Source organism: Canis lupus, chromosome 28 (genome assembly GCF_048164855.1).
Source record: "Canis lupus baileyi chromosome 28, mCanLup2.hap1, whole genome shotgun sequence".
Taxonomy (NCBI): Eukaryota; Metazoa; Chordata; class Mammalia; order Carnivora; family Canidae; genus Canis; species Canis lupus.
In genome coordinates, this window is record NC_132865.1 from 25,996,736 (window position 1) to 26,017,940 (window position 21,205).

General features: G+C 38.6%; 1 protein-coding gene across 5 annotated transcripts in view; it reads left to right on the forward strand.

The window, feature by feature from the left end:
• CRH (corticotropin releasing hormone) overlaps nucleotides 1-21,205 on the forward strand; it is a 201,973-nt gene that overhangs the window by 58,322 nt on the left and 122,446 nt on the right. For 3 of the 5 annotated variants that reach the window (XM_072804452.1, XM_072804455.1, XM_072804451.1), the window contains exons 2-5: nucleotides 11,635-11,783; nucleotides 14,528-14,720; nucleotides 16,434-16,613; nucleotides 20,740-20,912. The gene's annotated coding sequence lies outside the window, so the exon portion shown is untranslated. The remainder of the gene's footprint in view (nucleotides 1-11,634; nucleotides 11,784-14,527; nucleotides 14,721-16,433; nucleotides 16,614-20,739; nucleotides 20,913-21,205) is intronic. The other 2 variants (XM_072804453.1, XM_072804454.1) reach the window with 1 other exon arrangement.

Sequence of the window (21,205 nt, forward strand, 5' to 3'; positions counted from 1 at the left end):
TGGTTTGAGTCAAACCTATAAACATTTCACCATTAGTATATTTTTCATAAATTAAGAATCAGGCATTAGATATAAAGCATTGTGTTTCTTAGAACCAGGCTCAGTGGTTTGTAAAAGTGATACACTTGTCAATTTATGGTGTTTTTGTGTGTATCATTTTGCAACATTTTCATAGTAGTCGCACTGACTGTTCAGTATAGGTATGTGACTTATCACAGTTGAATGGTAGCAGCATTTACCACTGGCTGCGAAGTGTTAAAACCTTACTTCCTTTCAGGTCCTTTTACCTTTTCCACTTTTAAATATCATTGTATTGAGTATCATTATTATCATTTTTATTTTAAATACCAAATATAATTTAGAAAACTTGTGAGAAGGGTAATCTATTCTTTTGCTCATATTTCTGCACATTCTGTTGTTCCTTCTTCCTTCCCGATGCTACGAGTCTCCTTTTATCATTTCCTTTCTGTTTTAAGAACCTGCTCTAGCCATTCTTTAAGGGTGGGTCTTCCAGCAACAATTTTTTTTTTTAGTTTTTTTTTTTTTTTCATCTAAGAACGCCCTTATTTCCCTTTTATTCTTGAAGGATAGTTTTTTGAGATATCAATTCATGGTTGACTGTTCTTTTCCTTTTCAGCCCTTGAAAAATGAAAAAAGCTTCCTTCTTGCCTCTGTGGTTTTCGATGAGAAATCTGAGAGTTCTGTTGCCATTTGAATAGATGTCCTCTATGGGTAATATTTCCTTTTCTGCTGCTTTTGATTTTGTCTCAGTTTTCAAAGGTTTAATTATGATGTGTCTTGGTATAGATTTCTTTGTGCTTATCTTATTTAAGATTCACTCAGCTTTTTGAATCTGTGGCTTTATTATACCAAATTTGGGAAGTTTTTAGCCATTGTTCTTGGGATACTCTTTTAGCCACTTTCTGTATCCTCTCTGGTGATGCCAATATTGGGTCTTTCGTTGTTGTCCCACAGATTCCTGAAACTGTTTTTGTTTTTGTTTTGTTTTGTTTTGCTTTTTACTTTCTTCTCCGTTGTTCATATTGGGTAATTTCTCTTAGGTATTCTTAAGTTCAATGATTCTGTCCTGTTTTCTCTACTTTGCTAACTGAATCCATCCAGTCAGATTTAAAAATGTTGTTTTTTTATGTTTATTAGTTTTATAATTGCCATTTGGTTCTTTCCTATAACTTCTAGTTCCTTGCTGAGATTTTATATTTTTTCATTGTTTAAAGAGCTTTTTTAATTGCTTGCTGAAGCATATTTATGATGGCTTCTTTAAAATCCTTTAAAGTCAGATAATTCCAACATCTGATTCATCTAGGTGTTGGTGTCAGTTGAGTGTCAGTTGATTGGTTTTTTTTCTTTTAAGTTGTGATTTTCTTGTTTCTTGGTGTGTTGGGTTGTGTCCTGAATATCTTGGTTATCACATCAGGAGACTCTGGATTTTATTTGATTTTGGTAGGTGCTCACCCTTTTTAGGTTTAGTATTCAAGTCCTGGGCTACTTTTGTAGGCTGTGGTTTCAATGACAATTTGATTTTCAGAGCCTTTGTTGTACTATTTTGGTCTGCTTGGTGCCCTTGCAGTTTTAACAGATTCCTGCTGATGCTGCCTTGGTGGGTAGAAGGAGCTTCCCCAGACTGTCTGGATTCCTGTTAACTAAGGATGAAGAGCACTTGTGTCAGAATCCTGCCTCCTAACTGCCTGTCTAGTATCCTTCAGAGAGAGTTGTCTTAGGCCCACAGGGAAGAAGGAAAGTCCTGGCCACTTAATGGCAGCATCGTTCCATATAGATTCTTCTTGTTGGTTCTATAGGCTTGCTCAACCCAGAAATTTTGTATTGTAACATCCTGATTATTTCCTTCATAGCACTTGTTATCTGAAATTATATTTATTTATTATTTTGCTTTTTCAATGTTTGTTTCAAGAGTAGAAAAGACGATGGTGACAGCTATATGGAAGAGGGAGAGCATACTGAATTCTTAGAATATATCATCTATCTGGAAAATAGGGCTGAGAGTTTTAAAAATATTTATTCTTAATATATTTTATTTATTTTTTTGAGTTGGGAGTTGAATTTTTATTCTATTTGTTGATAAGTTCAACAATTTTTTTGTCTGTATATCATTCATTTTTTAAAATATTTTGTTTAAATTCAATTTGCTAACATACATTATAACATCCAGTGTTCATCTCATCACATTCCCTCCTTAATAAGCCCATCACCCAGTTACCCCACTTCCCCCAACTTCCCCTTCTGCAATCCTTTGCTTTAGTTCAACAAATATTTATTGAGTCTATTAGGTACAAAGCTGGGGATTTAAAGGTAAGAAAACAGATCTGTGCCCTGCTGGGCACCACAGTCTGTGGAAGACAGGATCTGAACAAGAAATGCCAATGTAATATAGGTTATAAAGGAGAAGTGCAAGTTATGGGGCAGCAGGTCTCATCAGGCTCCTGGAGGGTGGAGAGGGGGCTCCAGCCTTTCACATATGCATAGCTCTGTGTAAATGTTTGCCAAGAGAGTGAATGTTTGGGCCCCAAACTGGAATACTGGAAACTCCATATTCTTAGAATCTTCACTAATTCTGTTTGAACACTTTGTAGGTGTCATTGTTTTCCAAGCCCTGGCTTCTTTAATCCTCACAGCAGCCCTTCATCAGGAGTTTTCTTATTGTCATTTTCCTATTTTACAAACAAGGAAACTGGGGCTCAGACTGCAGATCACTTAACTGGTAAGAAGTGGAGCCCAGATGGCTGCCTCCAGGCTCATGCTCTTAAGCCACACCACCTCCCCTGGGAGGAGAGCCCATCTCCACCTCTCCTCAGCACTTAGCTCAGCTTACCCCTGCCTTGCTGGTGCTCTGGTTGCTTTTGTTGCCTTTCTGTAGGTTCATTTGTACAGAGATAGTGACATGAACAGGTTCTCCTGACCCAGGATGATTTTGGTAGATAACCAAATGCTGTTTAGTCAATGCTAGGATCAAGGAAGATCCCCTTCTTTGGGAACTGAGCCCTGGCTCATGGTCCGTATGAACTGTCTGATGGTCTTTACCCCACCAATGTCCATGGGCATAGAGTTAGTATTGGATGTTCACAATCTGGTGAGCTATTCATTTCACTGATGGCTGCTCTCTTCCTTCCTCAGGTTCTCAGGTTCATCAACAAGATAAATGTTCCAAAAGAGAGATTTCTTGATACAGAGATTAAGAGGGCAGACTTGGGAGCCAGATAGCTTGGGCTCAAATCCTGGCTCTGCCACTTACTGGTGATGTGACTCTCTTGGTCTCTCTGACTATATAGTTCATCTGTAGGTGAGTCTATGTGGTTCTGTGGCACAGGTGGAAGGTGAAAGGGCCATTTCAACACTAAAAAACCACCTATAGCTGTTGTTTACAGAGCACTTACCATGTGCCAGGCACAAGCTAAGTACTTTATGTCATTGTCTCATTTTATCTGCATAATCATCCTAGGTATGTGACATACTGCATTTTTCAAAGATAATTACCCAATATTTTCCATTCCTTATGCTGTTTTTGAAATGTGGAATTGATAGTCTTTCCATAGAGTGATGAGGCTTATATCCCTTCTCCTTGAAATTGGGTGAACCTTTGAGACTGCCTTGACCAGTAGAGTACAGCAAAAAGTGATACTTTGTGACATCCAGAATTTAGGTCATAAAAATGCCATGTGTTTTTTAAAAAAGCCGTATACTTACTTTGCTCTCTTGGGTCACTCGTTCTTGAAACCTGGCCACTTCATTGTGAGGAAGCCCAAGCCACATGCTAAGGCCATGTGTAAGATATTCCAGCTGACATCCCAGATTATACCCCATGAAAACACCAGCACTGATAGCCAGATCTGTGGGTGACTATTTTATTTCTATACATTTATTGGGTTCCTCTTCTAATCTAGATACCACGTTATATATGGCCTGTGAATTCAAATGAATAAACTGTAGCTTTTGTTCCCAGGAGGCCTTTGATCTAGGTGAAGGGGTAGACTATTGATCTCTATATTCCTGTGTGTTCTCCGACACTGGCAAAGACTTAGAGGTTGCTATATGAGACATTGAGAAGATTTTCTGGCCTCAGGCAGTCTGTCCTACCTCCTTAACTTTGAATTTATCCAAAGATAATCAAAGTAAAATAGGAGTAGCTGGCTATTTTCATATTTAAGCAGGGGTTCCTCCTGTATGACTACTCTGAAAAGGAGTTCTAAAGACCTTAAGACTTTTTACTTGAATGGAAGAAATGTAGTTGATTAGTATATCCAGTATCTATTAGGGAAGAAGAAGATGGGTAGATTCTTTACTCTCTGCTGTATTTTCACAAATATTTGTTGGGGAGCAATCATATATATTAGACTAGAGATACAGAAGTAAGACAAGATCCTCACTCAGAGTCTATCGTGGCAGGAGAGGTGAAAAGTCTTATAAGATCGTAAGATGGTAAAAAAAAAAAAAAAAAAAAGATAGTAAGATGGTCACTCCAGTGGTGGTAGGGATAGGTGTTGGGGAAAGACAGAGGAAGAAGCTCCTCCATCTGTAGTGGAGTCAGGAAAGGCTTTCCAGGGGAGCTAGGCTTTGAGCTGGCCATGAAGACTGACAACTTCTCAGATGTCCAATGAGGAGGAGGGTAGCCTCTGAGAGGCTGGAGGAAGGGGGAGCCTGTGTAAATAGTTGAGGAGGCATGATATGTTTGAAGATCTACAAGAAATTTAGTATTGTTGGCTAAAAAAAAAGGAAGAGAGCCAAGAGGTGGAAAAATAAGTGAAATGTGAAATCTAGGACCAGAATGTGAAGGGTCTGCTGTGTAGGTGCAGGCATTTGTCTTTTATGGTTTGGTGTGCTGTTTCTAGCTGCAGTTAGAATGATCTGGGAGCCTTTTAGAAAAGACCAATGTCTGGTCTCAGTTCCAGAGATTCTTATTCAATAGGTATGGAGTGAGGCCTAAATATCAGTGTTATTTTCAAACTTTTTATTGTAATGAATTATACATGTGTGTCTCCATTATGGTGTTTTCCTCACCCCCCCATATATCTCTTTTGTGCATTATTCTCCTAAGTGTCTTTATTTTGACCCTGTTTCCCTAACTCTTGCTTGGGTTTCATGACTCAAATTTAGTATCACTTATTTCAGAAAGTCTCCCCTAATCTTTCCTGGCTGAGTTATGAATCCTTTTCTGTAATTCGATAGCACCTCATATATAATTTTCAATGAGATTGGTATCCAGTTGGCTTAGTTTGGTCTTGGACATAATACCATAACTGAATTATTACATCCACACTGAATCCAATGGGGGAGGCAAAATTGGGTGCTAATATCAGAAGCGTGGTAGGTACTGGGCATCAAAATAGCAAGTATTCTTTTCAGTACTATATAAACCTGTATTATTCCTGAAAATATTTAAAGTGGTTGTCTCTACTGGACTGAGAGTTCCTGAAGGGTAGTTACTATGTGGTATTGATCTTTGAATACTTAGCTCCGAGTCAGTTTCCTGGCTCACTAATGTTCCATGAATGGCTCCTGTTTTCAAATGTAAAAATATAATTTATTCTGAAGTCTGCTGTGAATATCATTCATCCTTTCTAAAGTGTTTCCACTTTATTCTGTCAAGCCCCCAGGTCTTCAAGGATGGGGGAAAAGTTTGCACAATGGCTTTTGAAATTATCATCAACAAGAAGACATCTTTGAGAATTTTATTAGCTCCTTTCCCTTCGGCCTCCTGAGGAATGTAAGGGTCAGTGATAGGAGAGAGGCAGGCAGGCTGAGCAGCTGGGATCCAAACCCACTAATTCCATGGACAAGTGCCCTCTGTCTCTGCCAAAATTCAGGTTGATGATAAAGGAGGGAAGTAGACGTTCCTGGACTCAGATTGAGAGTTGCTCAACTCATATTGCATTGATTGGGTTGACAGGCACTATGGAAGTAGAAAATGTTGTTTTGCTTCAGCCTTATCTGTTGAACATTCTCTAAGGATCTCTTTTAACTTACACTTAAAAATTGGAGAAAGAAGCTGATAGGCAAGGAAGTTTACATTTAATTGCTAGTTTGTAAGCAATTTTCCTAAGTGCTACTTCATTTCAAAGTTGTCATCTAATGGGTATCACAGTGTTTCTCTGGAAAAAGGAATGTGTTTCATTGAACTCACTACTCCTTCAGGAGCAGACTTGGATTTAGTTTTATGAACAGTAATGATTTTTTCATCAGGTGTACTTTGTTTCCACACCGGGTAGTGTGATTCATAAAATCAAAGTTCTTACGCTCTCATTATCCTTTCCAGGAATAAACTCTATTTCCTACAGCTATAATTCCCATTGTAAACCAGCTAGGTCCTTGTGTAATTGATTGTTATCTTGTGTAGCCACATGAAATGTCACAACATGCTTTAGATGAGAGATGAAAGAGAAGAAGGAAGAGGAGGAGGAGAGAATAGATGTCAGACTAGCACCTGGTGGGGCTGAATCTCTTCCTGCTTCTCAAAGAGAATGTCTCCAATACCCAGATATGGTGAAGAAGATCAAACAGATGATTGAACTTTTTTACTAAACTGACCATCTCCACAGAAGTTTGCTCTGAGTGATCAAAGCAGTCTTTCCAGTGCTGAAGAATGAAGGGTTTATCTCAGAACTGTTCTCTCCATTCCTTCTCCCTCCCTCATTGGTCAAAACTTATCTGGGCAGATTGAATTGCTGGAATACTTATTTAACCCATTAGAAATGATGCTGTAGGGGCCTACCTGACATTCACTCTTCATGCACCCTCTTGCCCATGGTGCATGAAGCTTATACCTTTATTTTCCCTTGGAGTAATGGTTGGGGGAGCAGGTGACCAAGAATCCAGCTTACCTACATTTCTCTCATTTGAGACCTCACAGCTGGCTTACTGGAAAGAGTCCAAATCCTTTGGCATGGGATACAAATAGGCAGCATAATAAAAAGATATTTTGGGAATAATAATTTGGCAGCAGAAACCAAAGGCAGGGAGTAAATTAGCAGTCAATTAGAACAGTTTGGCAGGATATGGGCCTCAACCAGGAAGACATTGTGCCAGAACTATTATTTATTATTTAGAGAGATTTGTCCAAAGAATATACATATACTGAGAGCCTAATAGGAGTTCGGCCCTGTGCTAAGTGCTTCACATATATTATCTCATTTATGGCAAAAGTAATTCCCTCTCTAACGGAACCCATACTTTTTTGCTGTGGCACTTTTTACAGTTGGAAACTATATATTTATTTGTGTGTTTAGTTGTTTTAATGTTGGATTCCACTCACTAAGTTTCCATCTATATGCGTGTCATATAGGATATGCTTGAAAGTTTATTAAATGAGTAAATGACTGTATCTTGGTTACCACTCATGCAACCTAGATTCAGGAAAAGAAACCTCATAGAAATCTAGGAAAACTGGATAAGCAGTATGCAGGAAGGGGCTAAGTTCCCAGAGGTAGCTCTAGGAACCCCTACAACTTGACTACTAGAGAACTTGGCCATTAACATGACAGCTCCTAATACTTCTGTACTAGAGCTTTCAGTTTAAATTCTTGAGGGATTCTGATGGGCCTGGCTTGGGTCAGGTGTCCACTCATGATCCAGTCAGCTATGATCAAAAAGGCAAAGTAATATAGTAGGTACATGTTTATAGGATTCTTCCAGGGTGCGGGTGTGTAGGCAGTTCTCAGAGGAAGAGAGTTACTGAGGGCTGTGAAGGTAACTTAAGTGGTATTTACTATCATATAGGACTGGAAGGAAGAATATGACAGCAATGTATAGAGATATTTTAAAAAAATACGTATTGTGGCACTATGTCTGGATTCCACAATTCCAGTCCTAGACTCAATACTTATTGAGTGATCCTGGGCAAATTACTTAATCTGTCAGTCCTTCATTGTCCTTATCCGCAAAAGAGGATTGTGATAGTTTTAGCCACTTATACTCGTTATGAGTTTTAAAAGAGATAGTGCATGTAAAACATCTAATAGTGCCTGGCATTGTGGGCACTCAGTACATGTTAGCTAGCATCATTCTTACAATGGAAACTGGAAGTTCTATTTAGAATATTTTTATTTCTCTTAGTGAAATAAAGAATTCCATCAAGACTCTTCTAGGATAGTTAATTTCTGGGAGAAAATATGGCTTAATGTGATGAAGAATTTCAAATTTGGAGAAAGATGATTTTAACAAGCCCAAAATGTTCATCAGTTTATTAAAACACCAAAGTAGATTTAACATCAGTCTCCACACAGGTCCTTAAAAAATCAGTTTTTCCTTACTTGCTAGTTGTACTGGCAGTGGAGGACAGAGATTGCAATTCAAAAACATTACCTCTTCACCCAGACCCAATATTGAAGGGCAGGACCCATAGGCCTATGCTAGTAGGGAAGTGATGAGTTACCTATTTGACTATTCAGATCTCTTGATCTAATCGTAGACTAATGCTTTATAAGTTCAAGGTGAAAATCGAGTCATCTGTAGCTGTTGTAGCAAGCAGAACAGACATTTGGATATGCTTATGGATCTATTTGAATTAAAGATCACTGATTTTATTTCTTCACATTTAACAACATATTATAACCTGAAACACAGATCACAAATGTCAACTGGCACTTCTCAAAGCCTAATGAGTTCTTTTGTGAAACATCACAGGAGCAGTAAGGAACAGCTTGGAGAAAGGCCCTTTGAAAACTGTGAAATGATTGTACTATCAAATATGTGGTTTTCTTTCAATTTAATCATGTTCCCCCTGGGGTTCCTTAAGGTCTGTGTTCTTGCTTTATATGCTGGGGAATTTATTGATAACAAAGTCCATTTTAGGTCAATTTAAGGAAGGAAGATTATAACTATAATAATTTATTTGGGATTCTGATTGTCTTTTGATTCTATTATTTCCTTTGGTTGTCAGGCCATTTATCACTTAAATGCAGATAAATTGTAGGTTGAGCATTAAGGTGAAGGGTTCTCTTTTAAAAACAGTTCCCTTAGTAGGGGATGAGCTACAATTGGTGATGGGAATTAAAGAGAGCCCTTGTTGTGATGATCCCTGGGTGTTGTGTGTAAGTCACGAATCACTGAATTCTACTCCAGAAACCAATATTGCACTGTATGTTCATAATTAAATTTAAATAAATAAATACATACCTATGTACATACATACATACATTTCACTTGGTTTCGAGAATCTTAGCACTGGAAAGCAAATTTAGAGATGGCTGGCCTACACCCTATGTATTATAGAGAGAAAACTAGAGGCCTGAGAAGTTACATGATTAATTCAAATTACTCATCTGTACAGGGTAGGTGATGGACTCTGGATTAAGAGATGAAAAGTGATCAAAAAAGAAGTGATACATCCTACAGAAAAATTGGTTTACTGTGAGGATTATTTTGTTTCACACTTTGTGGCTTTAATATTGTTCAGACAGTTCAACTTTTTGTATTTGTTTTCCAAAGTGCTTAGAGCTGTCACTAATACACTTCAGATAGGAGGTTCTAGATACTTCTGCCAGGTGCAATTTCATGTATTAACTTTTGTGGCTCAGATAAGGCTTTGGCTAACTTAATGATTCCCATATGCTGGTTTAAACCAAAAGACTCAGGATAAGTTATTGGATTGACCAATATAATTATATTTGGTTACTTCCATTTAATGGATGAGAGTAAATACACTGTATTTATTCATTACATGTTTTGCTTATTTAACTACAAGATAAATAAAGACCTCCAACTCAAATATAATATTATTAAAAGGCAAGTGAATTGATGTATGCCCTTATTTTCTTTTTAAAATAAATTTATTTTTTATTGGAGTTTAATTTACCAACATATAGAATAACACCCAGTGCTCATCTCATCAAGTGCACCCCTCAGTGCCTGTCACCCATTCACCCCCACCCCCTGCCCTCCTCCCCTTCCACCACCCCTAGTTCGTTTCCCAGAGTTAGGAGTCTTTATGTTCTGTCTCCCTTTCTGATATTTCCCACACATTTCTTCTCCCTTCCCTTATATTCCTTTTCACTATTATTTATATTCCCCAAATGAATGAGAACATACAATGTTTGTCCTTCTCCGATTGACTTACTTCACTCAGCATAATACCTTCCAGTTCTATCCACGTTGAAGATGTATGCCCTTATTAAGGTGGTAATCTTTTAAACATTAGGAAAAGCTAAAAAGCAACTTTGCCAATAGGTCTTGCTTGCCTCACTTCCCCATTTCATATAAGAATTTTACTTGTGGAATATTCTGACCCTATAAAAAATATTTAGTTTTTCTTTTTATTGTAAAATATACTATATACACAGAAAAGTGTATGCAAGGCGATGTAGGAAATGTTGGGGTTCAGAGCTAATAGCTAAGAAAGAATTCTTGAGATGTCTTCAGTACAAAAAAGATGTTTTTAAGAAATATTTTATTTATTTATTCATGAGAGAGAGAGAAAGAGAGAGAGAGAGGGGCAGAAGCAGACTCCCCAAGGGGGAGCCCAATGTAGGACTTGATCCCAGATCCCCAGGATCAAGCCTGAGCAAAGGCAAGATGATCAACCACTGAGCCACCCAGAAGTCCCAAAAAAGATGGTTTTATTAAGGCATGGGACAGAATCTGTGGGCAAAAAGAGCTACACTGGGGTCATGAGGAGTGACCAATCATATAATTTCAAGTTGGGAGGGTGTTAAGGATAGAGTTAGTCTCTAAGGATTTTCAGAAGCAAGGTTTCCAGGTTCTTGAGGGAGTTAGCTGTTGTTACGTAAAGGTCATTTATAACTGTCTAATAAAACCCTAGTCATGAAACTCTTCACATGTATATTGGTGGGCCATATGCTTAGGGATGATGCTTGAGGGGCAGTGTATATATAGATAAAGGAAGTTTCCAAAGGAAATTTTATATGTGAAAGTAGACGGGGGTGGGGGCTAAGATTACCTTTTGCCCTCAGTAAAGTATTAACATCGAGGCAGCTGAGTTCCTAGAGGATGTCACTCTGCCTATTTCAGGGACTAGTCAATGGGCTGTGAGCAGTAAGGAAATGTAAATTTTTCTTTTGCCTTTGTTTCCCACATCACAAACCTATATGCATATTTTAAATATTTGTTGTAATAAATATTTTTGGCTTTTCCTTATAATATCACCACCTGTTTGTATTTCTCAACAAAAAAAGAAGTATTAAAAACTTTATGTTTTATAAAATGGGATCATGCAGTGAATATTCTTTCATTTAATACTACATTATGGATGTCATCTTTCTACACTATTAGTGGAATTCACTCACATTGTTGCAGGAAATTGTAGTTTAAAAATGTTTGTTGTTCTATATGTGGGCTAATTGAATTTAAAGAAAAAAATTTAAAAAATGTTTGTTGCTATATAGTATTGCAGTTGTGTAACTCTTCTACAATATATTTACCCATTTTACTGAGAATGGGTATTTAGGTTGCTTCCAGTTTGGGGCCATTATGAATGATATATTAAAATTAAACCTGTATATATCTTCTGTTGAACATGTACAAGAATTTCTAAGGGTTTATGCCAAGGAGAAAATAGCTGGGTTATGGTGGATGCTCAGCATTGTACTGATATATAATAATGACTATAAATGCTCTATCTAAAGTACAGTCTATCTTCATTATTTGCAGATTCTGCATTTATGAGTTCTCCTTGATAGAATTTATTTGTAACTCCAACATCAATACTTATGCTGCTTTCATGGTCAACTACAGACAGGTGCAGAGTGACAAAATATTTGACTTGCCAATGTGCACATTCCCAGCAGAAGTTGAATCAGGTGACACTCTGCCTTCTTTTTTCAGCTTACTGTGAACAAGTGTCCTTTACATGTCTATTAGTGCCACGTCTTTTATATTTTTGTGTTTTTTTTGTTGTTGTTGTTGTTGATTTCACTGTTTAAAATGAGCCCCAGGTGTAGTAATGAAGTGCTGTCTAGTGTTCCTAAGCACAAGAAAACTATGATTTGCCTTGTGGAGAATATATGTATTTTAAATGTTTCCTTTAGGTGTAAGTTATAGTGCTATCAGCCCTGAATTCAATGTTGATAAATCCACAACATATATTAAATAAGGTGTCTTTAAACAGAAGCACACATAAAACAAGTTTATGGCTATTGACTGGCTGATGAAAACATTGTGACTAGAAACTTGGAGGAAACTAACCCTTTCTTTCTCCCAAGAGGAGTGGTTCAATATTTGCTAATTCAGTGTTTGTGGCAACTTTATAAATAGAACATAACTACTCCCGATAATGAGAATCAACTGTATGTAGCTGGATATATTTCCACTTCTAGCAGCAATGGATGAAAGTTCCCAATGAGCCACATTCTTGAAAACATTTCTTAATGTCAGATTTTTAAAAATTTTGCCAATCCAGTACACGTGCAATAATATTCCATATATATGTTGTGATAATTTTTCCCAATCTGTGACTTGCCTGTTCATTTTATTAATTGTGTGTGTGATTCTCTTCCTTTTCCTTCTCCTTCTTTAGAAAATAGAGAGTATAGAAATCAGAGGCCATGCATGATGCACTTCCTGTAGGTTTCTGTACTCCTTCAAAGTAAAGTTTTTTTCTTATAAGTCATAAATTCACTATATAGGCAGTAAATTCAGATGTTAAAATTATACTCATCTATAGCCTCAGAGGTTTTTGTTTTTGTTTTAATATGAGGTAGTCATGGACCATTTTTGGATTCCTCTCTCTCCATGAATTTGATCACTTTATTCATAGATGATGTTTCAAACTTGTCAATACCACCTGTGCTTTCAGTTATTTCTATGACCAATCAACTAGGTAGTAATTGAAATCCTTCTGTGTATCCTGTGCTAGGTGACATGGGGGCAGGCAAAAGATATACAGGATATGGATTCTGTCTGCCATAATCTTACAGCATACTTGGGCAGACAGGACCTAGATGCCTGCAACATAGCATAGAATATCAAAGCGCATAGTACTGCCACTTAGAGGAGAATTTAGATTTAAAAATATGTCAACTGTGTTACACAGTAAGTATACAATAAGTTAAAAAAGGAAGATTCTCTTTAGGTATATCTCAGTCCAGTTTTTCTGAGAAATGTCTTTAGGGTACATTTTTATACGTAGCCATGATTATAATTTATAAGCAGGTTTGTTTCTTTCATTTTCCTTAACATAAACATTTTCCATTTCCCCCCCCAAAAAGGAGATTCCTCATTCCTTATTTGGAGGTTGCATTATCCCTTTTTTTTTTCTCCAGCTTTTATTTGAAAGTATATATTTATGTATTTATTTGCTCTCTTACTGATATTTTGTCTGTCTACCCATTAGGGATGTAAGTTTCCTGAGCTGCTCAGGTTTATTATGAGGAGAATACTTTGTAAAGGAATAGGTACACACTGTAGGATAAATGATAAATGAGAGGGGTGCTCTGTGTGTTACTCGAACACAGGAGAGCCTGTGGCCTGGCCTCAGAGTGTAGAACTTCCTAGAAGAGCTCACATTGGTCTTATGTGAGAAAACCTCAAGAATACATTTCCAAAAGTGGGTAGATGGATCAAAAGGAGTGTACATTTAACATTTTGTTAAGTATTGCTAAATTGCTACATTGTGTTTTGAAGAGTGAGTGGGAGTTTATCTGGCAGAGAAGGGTACAAGAAGGATGCTATTTTAGGCACAGGAACAGCAGGAGCAAAGACATGGCATGTACAAATGATTGTGGAGTTTGGTGGAATGCATGGTGGAAGGGCCAGACACATAACTGTAAAAGAATTTAGGGCCAAGTTAAGAATTAGGTAGGCTAAAGGGAGCAGAGGGAGATCTCTCAGTGCAAGTAATCCTCATCAAACTTTAAAATGTAGATAAGATGTAGGGTAAAGATGATAGGGTCATAAATTCATCCCTGTGGACTGTATCTTCCCTCCCTCCTTTCCTTTCCTTTCCTTTCCTTATTTCCTGCATGCCTGCCTTACTTCCTATACCATTTACTCATTACTCTATACCTATTCCACACTAGTCACTGATCTAGACATTGAAGACAACAAGGCAAAGTTCTGCTCTCATGGAGCTTGCATTCTAGTGGAGGAGATACATAATGAACAAGTGAAAGAAGTAGAAGAAAGAAGGAAAGAAATCCAGATGATGCAAGGAGGGAAATTGTTAAGTGAAGGAAAAGTGCTTGGTGAGAGGGAGGTGGTTCAGACAACTGGAGCACAGTTGCTTCATTTACCTCCTGCCACAGCCCTGCATTGCTCTGCCCAAGTTGGTTGCAGCCTCTCTGATACCCCAGCATGTGATTTCTCTCCTCTCTGAACTCACCTTCTGATTTTGTGATACTCATCTCTTGCTGCCTTCTACTTTAAGTTTTCATCTCTCCTGTTCCTTGTAAACTCCTTGAGGGCAACTGATCTTTTTCCATATTCAGCTCTCACACTAAAGCACAGTGCCCTGAAGCACAGAACCCTTATTTTTAAAATAGATACCATTGTTGAAAAACTTAGAAAATTACATTTTGTTTTTTTTTCCCCTTCTCTTGATTTTCAGGTCATTTGCATGAAACATGATCACTGCTACCGAGGCATCCTTTTGCTCCTGCTGAGTAGCGTCCACCTGCATCTTCAATCTTTGTGTTGACAGCCACATTGTTCCACTCTCCAGAAGATGAAGGACCTCTCGGATTGTGCTCCTTACCTCATAGTGAGAATTATCAGCAGGGCTGGATGGATTCCTAAGCAATGTGAGCCTGCTCTCCTGCAAATGTCTTTAATAATAAATGTTGAGAAAGGCGGAAGGTGCAACATATTCATTTCTTTATTATTGAATGTTCCTGTGGGTTTTCAGTGCCTAAGTTTAAACTAAAAAAGAAAGCTGTAATTTTTGGGACTTTGTTTGCATATCATGAAACAATTTCAGTTTGGAGTGCAATGCTGACTCTGGGGATCAGAGGTGTTTCCAGAGTTTATGGAGGCATCTTGGTTTTTCGTTTAATTGGAGACAGTTTTAATAAGGGTGGTGTTAGATTATTTGTAACTAGTTTGTTTAAGCATGAAAAGGATTATAATTAGAAATACAGGTTAGATCCCCTTTGAAAACCTTCAGAAAATTATGACTCCAGGCGTTTGAAGGAAAAGTTATTCTTTTCCAGTATGGCAATAAAGACTCAGTAGTGCTAGCTTCTAGGAATGTGGAGTATTAGAACTGGAAAAAGCCTTAGTCATTCTGTAGATGTGAAAATGAGATCCAGAGACATAAAAGGACTTACTGAGGAATACTCATCCCGGGCAGTGATTGAGGCATGCTCATAACTTTTGGCTTGTTCATGTTTACCTCCATTATTGATATATGGCAATGAAAGAGTGTGATGGGCTATAAGATGTTATACATATGTGAACTATCATCCCATCATCTCGGTGTATTGCCTCTTATCCTGATTTGACCTCCATAGGCTTGAGCTTACCTGTCTATAAAATAGATGGCTGTAGTTGATATCCAAGTTCTCTTCTGTTCCTAAAATTCTATTCTTTCATGGCTCTTTTGTTTTAAAGATATTATTTATTTATTTGAGAGAGAGAGCAAACACAAGCAAGGGGGAGCAGCAGGCAGAAAGAGAGAGGGAGGCAGGCTCCCTATGGTACAGGGCGCCCAATGTGGGGCTCGATCCCAGGACCCTGAGATCATGACCTGAGCTGAAGGGAGATACTTAACCAACTGAGCCACCCAAGTGCCCCTTAATAGCTCTTTTTTTAAAAAGAAAATAGTGATTGGAAGAACCTTGGAATTCACCAAGAACCTCTAGATTTTTGCCTCCTTTGACTCTCTTTCTTCAGTCTCGTCTCTTGCTACTTCATGCCTTTCTTGTCTCCTGACCTACCAGCTGAACTAAAGTACAGCTCCCAAATGTCCCAGATTCTCTCATTGTCTCAGATCATCTGCACATGATGTGCCCTTGGATGTCTCTGCCCTACTGATTCCTGTTTGTTTGTTAAGGCTTAGTTTGAGCATCATTCTCTCAGGAAGCCTTTCCTGATGTTCTCTTACAAGTTTCCCTAGCACCCAGTGCTTCCTGCTATCACAGTGTTTATCATACTGTATAATAACTGTCCGCTTAGATATCTCACTCTCTTCCCACCTATGAACTCCTTAACTCTGAATACCAGTGCCTACACTGTGTCTAGAACATAGAGAGGCTTAAGAATTGTTTGTTTTTAATGATAATGTAGATAGATTGCTGATTGGTTTTCTTCAGATGACCAGTGGTTCCATACTGACTGATGCCCATGTCTTATTTTTCATCAGACCTTGACCTCTGGGCATTGGATGGTGGGCATGGCCAATTTGTGTCTTGAATGGAATAATGAGGGTATTAATATTCATGATATTCATGATAACATGATATTAACATATTCATGTTAATTTCCATGAACCACCTCTGAACATCACCCCTGTGAAGTCCTTTGGTGTCATTTTGCTGTCAGAAGAAACTCAAAGTGAATGACTTCCGACTCCTTCACTGAGGGATAACATGAAGCTAGTCACTTGCCATCTGGCTACACCTGAGCATGCCAAACCGTGTTTCATGGAGGGAGTTCCAGAAAGATACGTTGCAGACCTAAAGAAGGAATGGCTTCTTGTGAGTTTACAGGATCTAATGTACATTAGCAGTCTCTTTAGAGTTCTGGGGAGATAGGTGTAAGGCTTTTCTCTTCAGCTGGAGGAAGAGAAGAGATCATACATTGTCCAAAATTCTCAGAGATTTCTCCCTCTGAGTTTGCTGAGTTGCTTCTAATTTGTGTTTACTTGGGCTGCTGCTAATTGCTGCTGATTACTGGTAAATTGCTGGCAGTAGCAAATGGCTATCCGGGGAGCAGTAAAGGCATATCTTAAGATAGCAGGAATAGGGATAGAATGGTATGAGTGGCCCGGAGGTGCCAGAAAACCCAGAAGCCTAGCTCTAGGCAGTGCAACAGTTGGCTTAGCCGGGAAGCCCAGAAGGAAAAGCTCAAGGCCACTAAGATTATGGAAACCATATGATTCTGGCAGGACTTGGGGTTTTGTTGTGTTAATTTTCAGGCTAAACAATGAATGGAAGCTGGCCACTAAGCATGAGGAAAGCTGCTTCTCAAAATAAGAGAAATTATATCAGATGGAAATAAGGAAATTCAAGATTTTGATAGCCTGATCAAAATTAATGGAAGATATGTGCACAATATGCACCATATAAGTAATTCCAGACTGTTGAGATCATTGAATAATTGTTGGCCTCCTCCTCCCTCCAGCCTAGTTGTGCGAGAAGCTTTTCCCCTTCATCTCTGCTCTTCCTTCTTTCCTAGGCTGGAGTGGGGATATGGACATGGGGAGTCCTTTCTATGATTCATTTATTGAGCTCACTGACAGCACTACAGTAGGCTTTAGGGATATAACATGAAACTGGATGGAGTTTAAAGCATTTTAGTCCTTTCTGCTTTTTCTTCATTCCATAAAAGTCAAATCCAGCTATTGACCCTGCCTAGATGCTATTTCCTTTTCTTTGGTTGGGGTGGGATGGGTGTGTGTGTGTGTGTGTGTGTCCATTCCTGAGACAGGTGGGAGACCAGGGTCCCCAGGGAAGGGAAGGAAGGCTTGGCTCTGGAGTCTTTGAATTGAAGGGTGCCTCTGAGGTCTAGTTGGACTGGTTACTCTTGATCCAAGTGCAGTCACCTCAGACATGCATATTTCATCAGTGGTTGCATCAGTTGGGGCTCTAGCAGAAAGTAAATAGCACATTGAAATGGTCAAATTGAGAGAGTTTGATAAATGGACTTTATTCAGAGATATGGGCAGAACAAGGGATTTGGATGCACCCAGAGACTAGCAATGGTGTCAAGTGCCTTCTGATTAAAATCTGGTAATGCCGTGAAGGTGCCAGCTGGAAATAATATAACAGCTGAGGATTCAAGTGTCTGACCATTCTGGTGCATCATTCTCTTCTCATCGGAACATCTACAGATACTATTAAACCCATTTACAGTTGAGGCATGTTAAAGAATTTGCCCAGCACTGCACCTCCAGTTGTGGAAAAACAGATTTGAATTCAGATCTATTAAAGTATAAGTGCCATGTCCTTTCTGGTCATAGCCATTACGTTTCTCATTCAGGTAGGAAGAGATGGGGGAGGAGTGCCCCCTTTGTTATAAAAGCAAAACCTCCTGTAGACATCCCCAGCAGACTTCCAGTATTTCTCATTTGTCGGAATTGGGTTATGTGATCCCATTGCATGGTTCCTTTACATACTTGCCTCCTATCCCTCCAGCTGCAAAGAAGCTGGAAAAGCAAGTAGTTGGCTTTTTCATCCTATATAGTGGAAAGTGACAAGAGAGTTGGAGTTGGAATGATTCTTGGGGTGACCAACTAGTGACTGACTTTTTCTACAATTTTTATGGCACATTCTTTCTTTAGAAAACTTTATGCATTCTATCTGGTTTTGGTCAATTAATGCAAGACTCTTCACTTTCTAGGTATTTAAGGTGACAACATATTTCTGATCTACTGTGTATTGATTTTACAGTTTAATTTCGAATGCATTTTAATTTTTCCTATCTCTGGGTTTAAAAGAGATACTTTACAGGAAATCTTGTGGGTGCTGACTGTAATGCTTATGGTATTAGGATTAGGGATTGAGTGGGAAGCCATGAACACATGTCCTGGTACATAGCACCTATTGGAGAAAGGGTGACTATTATTCTTCATCATTTCTATCTTCAGATGGGACTCAGATGATTGAGGAAGATCTTGGAGGGAAAGGGCAGATAGTGTTGACAACTAGGGTTTGGATGTGTGAATCCTGGTATAAGGCAGCAAGATGATGCATTCTTGGTCAAGTGGAGAATGGATGGAGAGGCAGCATGCATTTGTTCATAATCTAGCTAACAGACGTAGAGTACTTTAAGCTGAACAGGGCAGGAGAAGGAGAAAAAAACCATAGCCAGATAATATACAGTCAAATCAGTTCTACAGAGAATAGGAATTCTGGGTTAAAAGGAGGGTAACATGATTGGAAACAGTGCAATTCACATGAGAGATGTGATTGGGGAGTGAACTGGAGATGGTAATACTCTCTGCATTGTTCTCTCACTGGATTGATCACGTTGTGTTACAGTCATGTCATGTTTACATTTACTTTGCTTTGTCACATAATCTGAGATAAGACAGGTACCCCTATAATTTCCCCAAAGGGAACAAAGGTAGATTCCAGACCTAGAAATGGCATTAAGTTTAGATGATAGCTTAAATGAAAAAGAGATGTTTTGGGGGTACCTGTGTGAAGGGGTCTATGGTAAATTTTATTACAAAATTATCACTTATATCACATATTCTATTTACCAGGCACTATTCTGAGTTCTTAGATTATTTCATCTAATCTACAGAATGGCTATATATAGTAAATTCCATTATTCTTCCAGTTGAAGACACTGAAGGATGAGGAGAGTAAGTGAGTTGCCTGGAGCCACATAGCTCAGAGTGGTTAAAACCAGCTGGTCTGCTCTGGAGCCTAGGCTAGGTTCCCATATAATGTAGATAAATTATGTTGACTTAAATAATTTCCTTCTTTGATACGGTTACTAGTCTGGCAGTTAGGGGCAATGTGGTTGCAATATACACTTGCTTTTGAAATATTTAGTTCTATTATAGAAGTTGAATGATTTTTTAAAAACGTAAGTGAAACATTTAAAGTATGTTACATATAAACAAGCAGTTAGTAATTAGAACATTCCTGAGTCAGACATAGGTGAAAAGGAATAAAAGGATCAAAAGATATCTAGTATTTATGAGGTCCTGGGTACTAAATATTCATTATACACTAAATGTATATGGGATCTATGAGATGCTAAGTATAAAAAAGACACAAAGTAGTCAGGTTTCTGAATGAACACCTAATATTCATGAGGCCCTAATTGATAGTGCCATTCTGACCCCATGTGTCCTCTGACCAAGAAATACAAATTAACCGAGGGCTGTTGATCAGCTCACTGATGAGTTATAGCTATGGCCAGAGGTAATTGTCCCTACATCTCTCTAAGAGAGTTAAAGTATGTGCCCAAGGCACCTTCCATCTTTGGGCCCCCTTGTTCAAATCTCAGTTCTGGTCACTGTAAGATAGGTATTTGTGTGGGGGCAGGGAAAAGAGAGAGAGAGAGAGAGAGATTGACTAAGAGAAAGAGAGAGATTGAGGACAAATGAACACTGCTAATCCAGAATTCGAGCAGTGCGGTCCTTCCACACTGAACCTTGTTTAAATGTATTAACTTATCCTGGCCTCCTTTCCTTTCTTTCTCCCTATGTGTTCTAAATGGATTTTTAGCAAACCATTTCATGACTTCCTGGTAGTATTTTTGGCATTTTGATAGCCTGAAAAGGCATCAAGATAATTTCCAAAAAAAAAAAAAAAAAAAAAAAAGATAATTTCCCACAGGAGGGTGGTAGAAATTGGCTCTCAGGACCTTAGCGTGACCCCTGATGATTGTGCATGAGATCGCTTGTGGGCAAATATAAGTTGGGAGGTACTATAAACAGAGAGACTCCTGTTTGCTATTGGGCAATATTCTGGGGCTAGGGCCTCAGGAAGGAGGTTTCTGATGATAATCCATCTCTCTGGTCTGCTCCGGTAATGAGGTAAAGACACACAAGATAAGCTAATCTATCTATCTATCTATCTATCTATCTATCTATCTATCTATCTATCTATTTAATATTTAAAGATTGTATTTATTTATTCATAGAGACAGAGAAAGAGAGAGAGAGGCAGAGACACAGGCAGAGGGAGAAGCAGGCATCATACAGAGAGCCTGATGTGGGACTCGATCCAGGGTCTCCAGGATCACGCCCTGGGCTGCAGGTGGCGCTAAACCTCTGCGCCACTGGGGCTGCCCAAGCTAATCAATTTAAAGACATGGTAAGTATTGAAAGGTTTTTATGTTGGAGAGAGATTTCATCTGTTCTGATTCTATGAGTGGAGCTGTGGGAAATCAATTCCATTTGGAGCCCAATATGGGATGTGAGGGCGAGGAGCAGTGTGGGGACTGGCCGTGGAATGGAACAAGGTGCCATAGGGTCCATAGAACTCTGAGTGAGATGAGGTGGGGAAGAATGAGAACAAGGCTCAGCCCCAAGAGGTATGTATGGCAGCATAGGTATTTGTTTATTCTGCATATATTTGGCTTTATGTAGCACACTTCTTCCAAACCC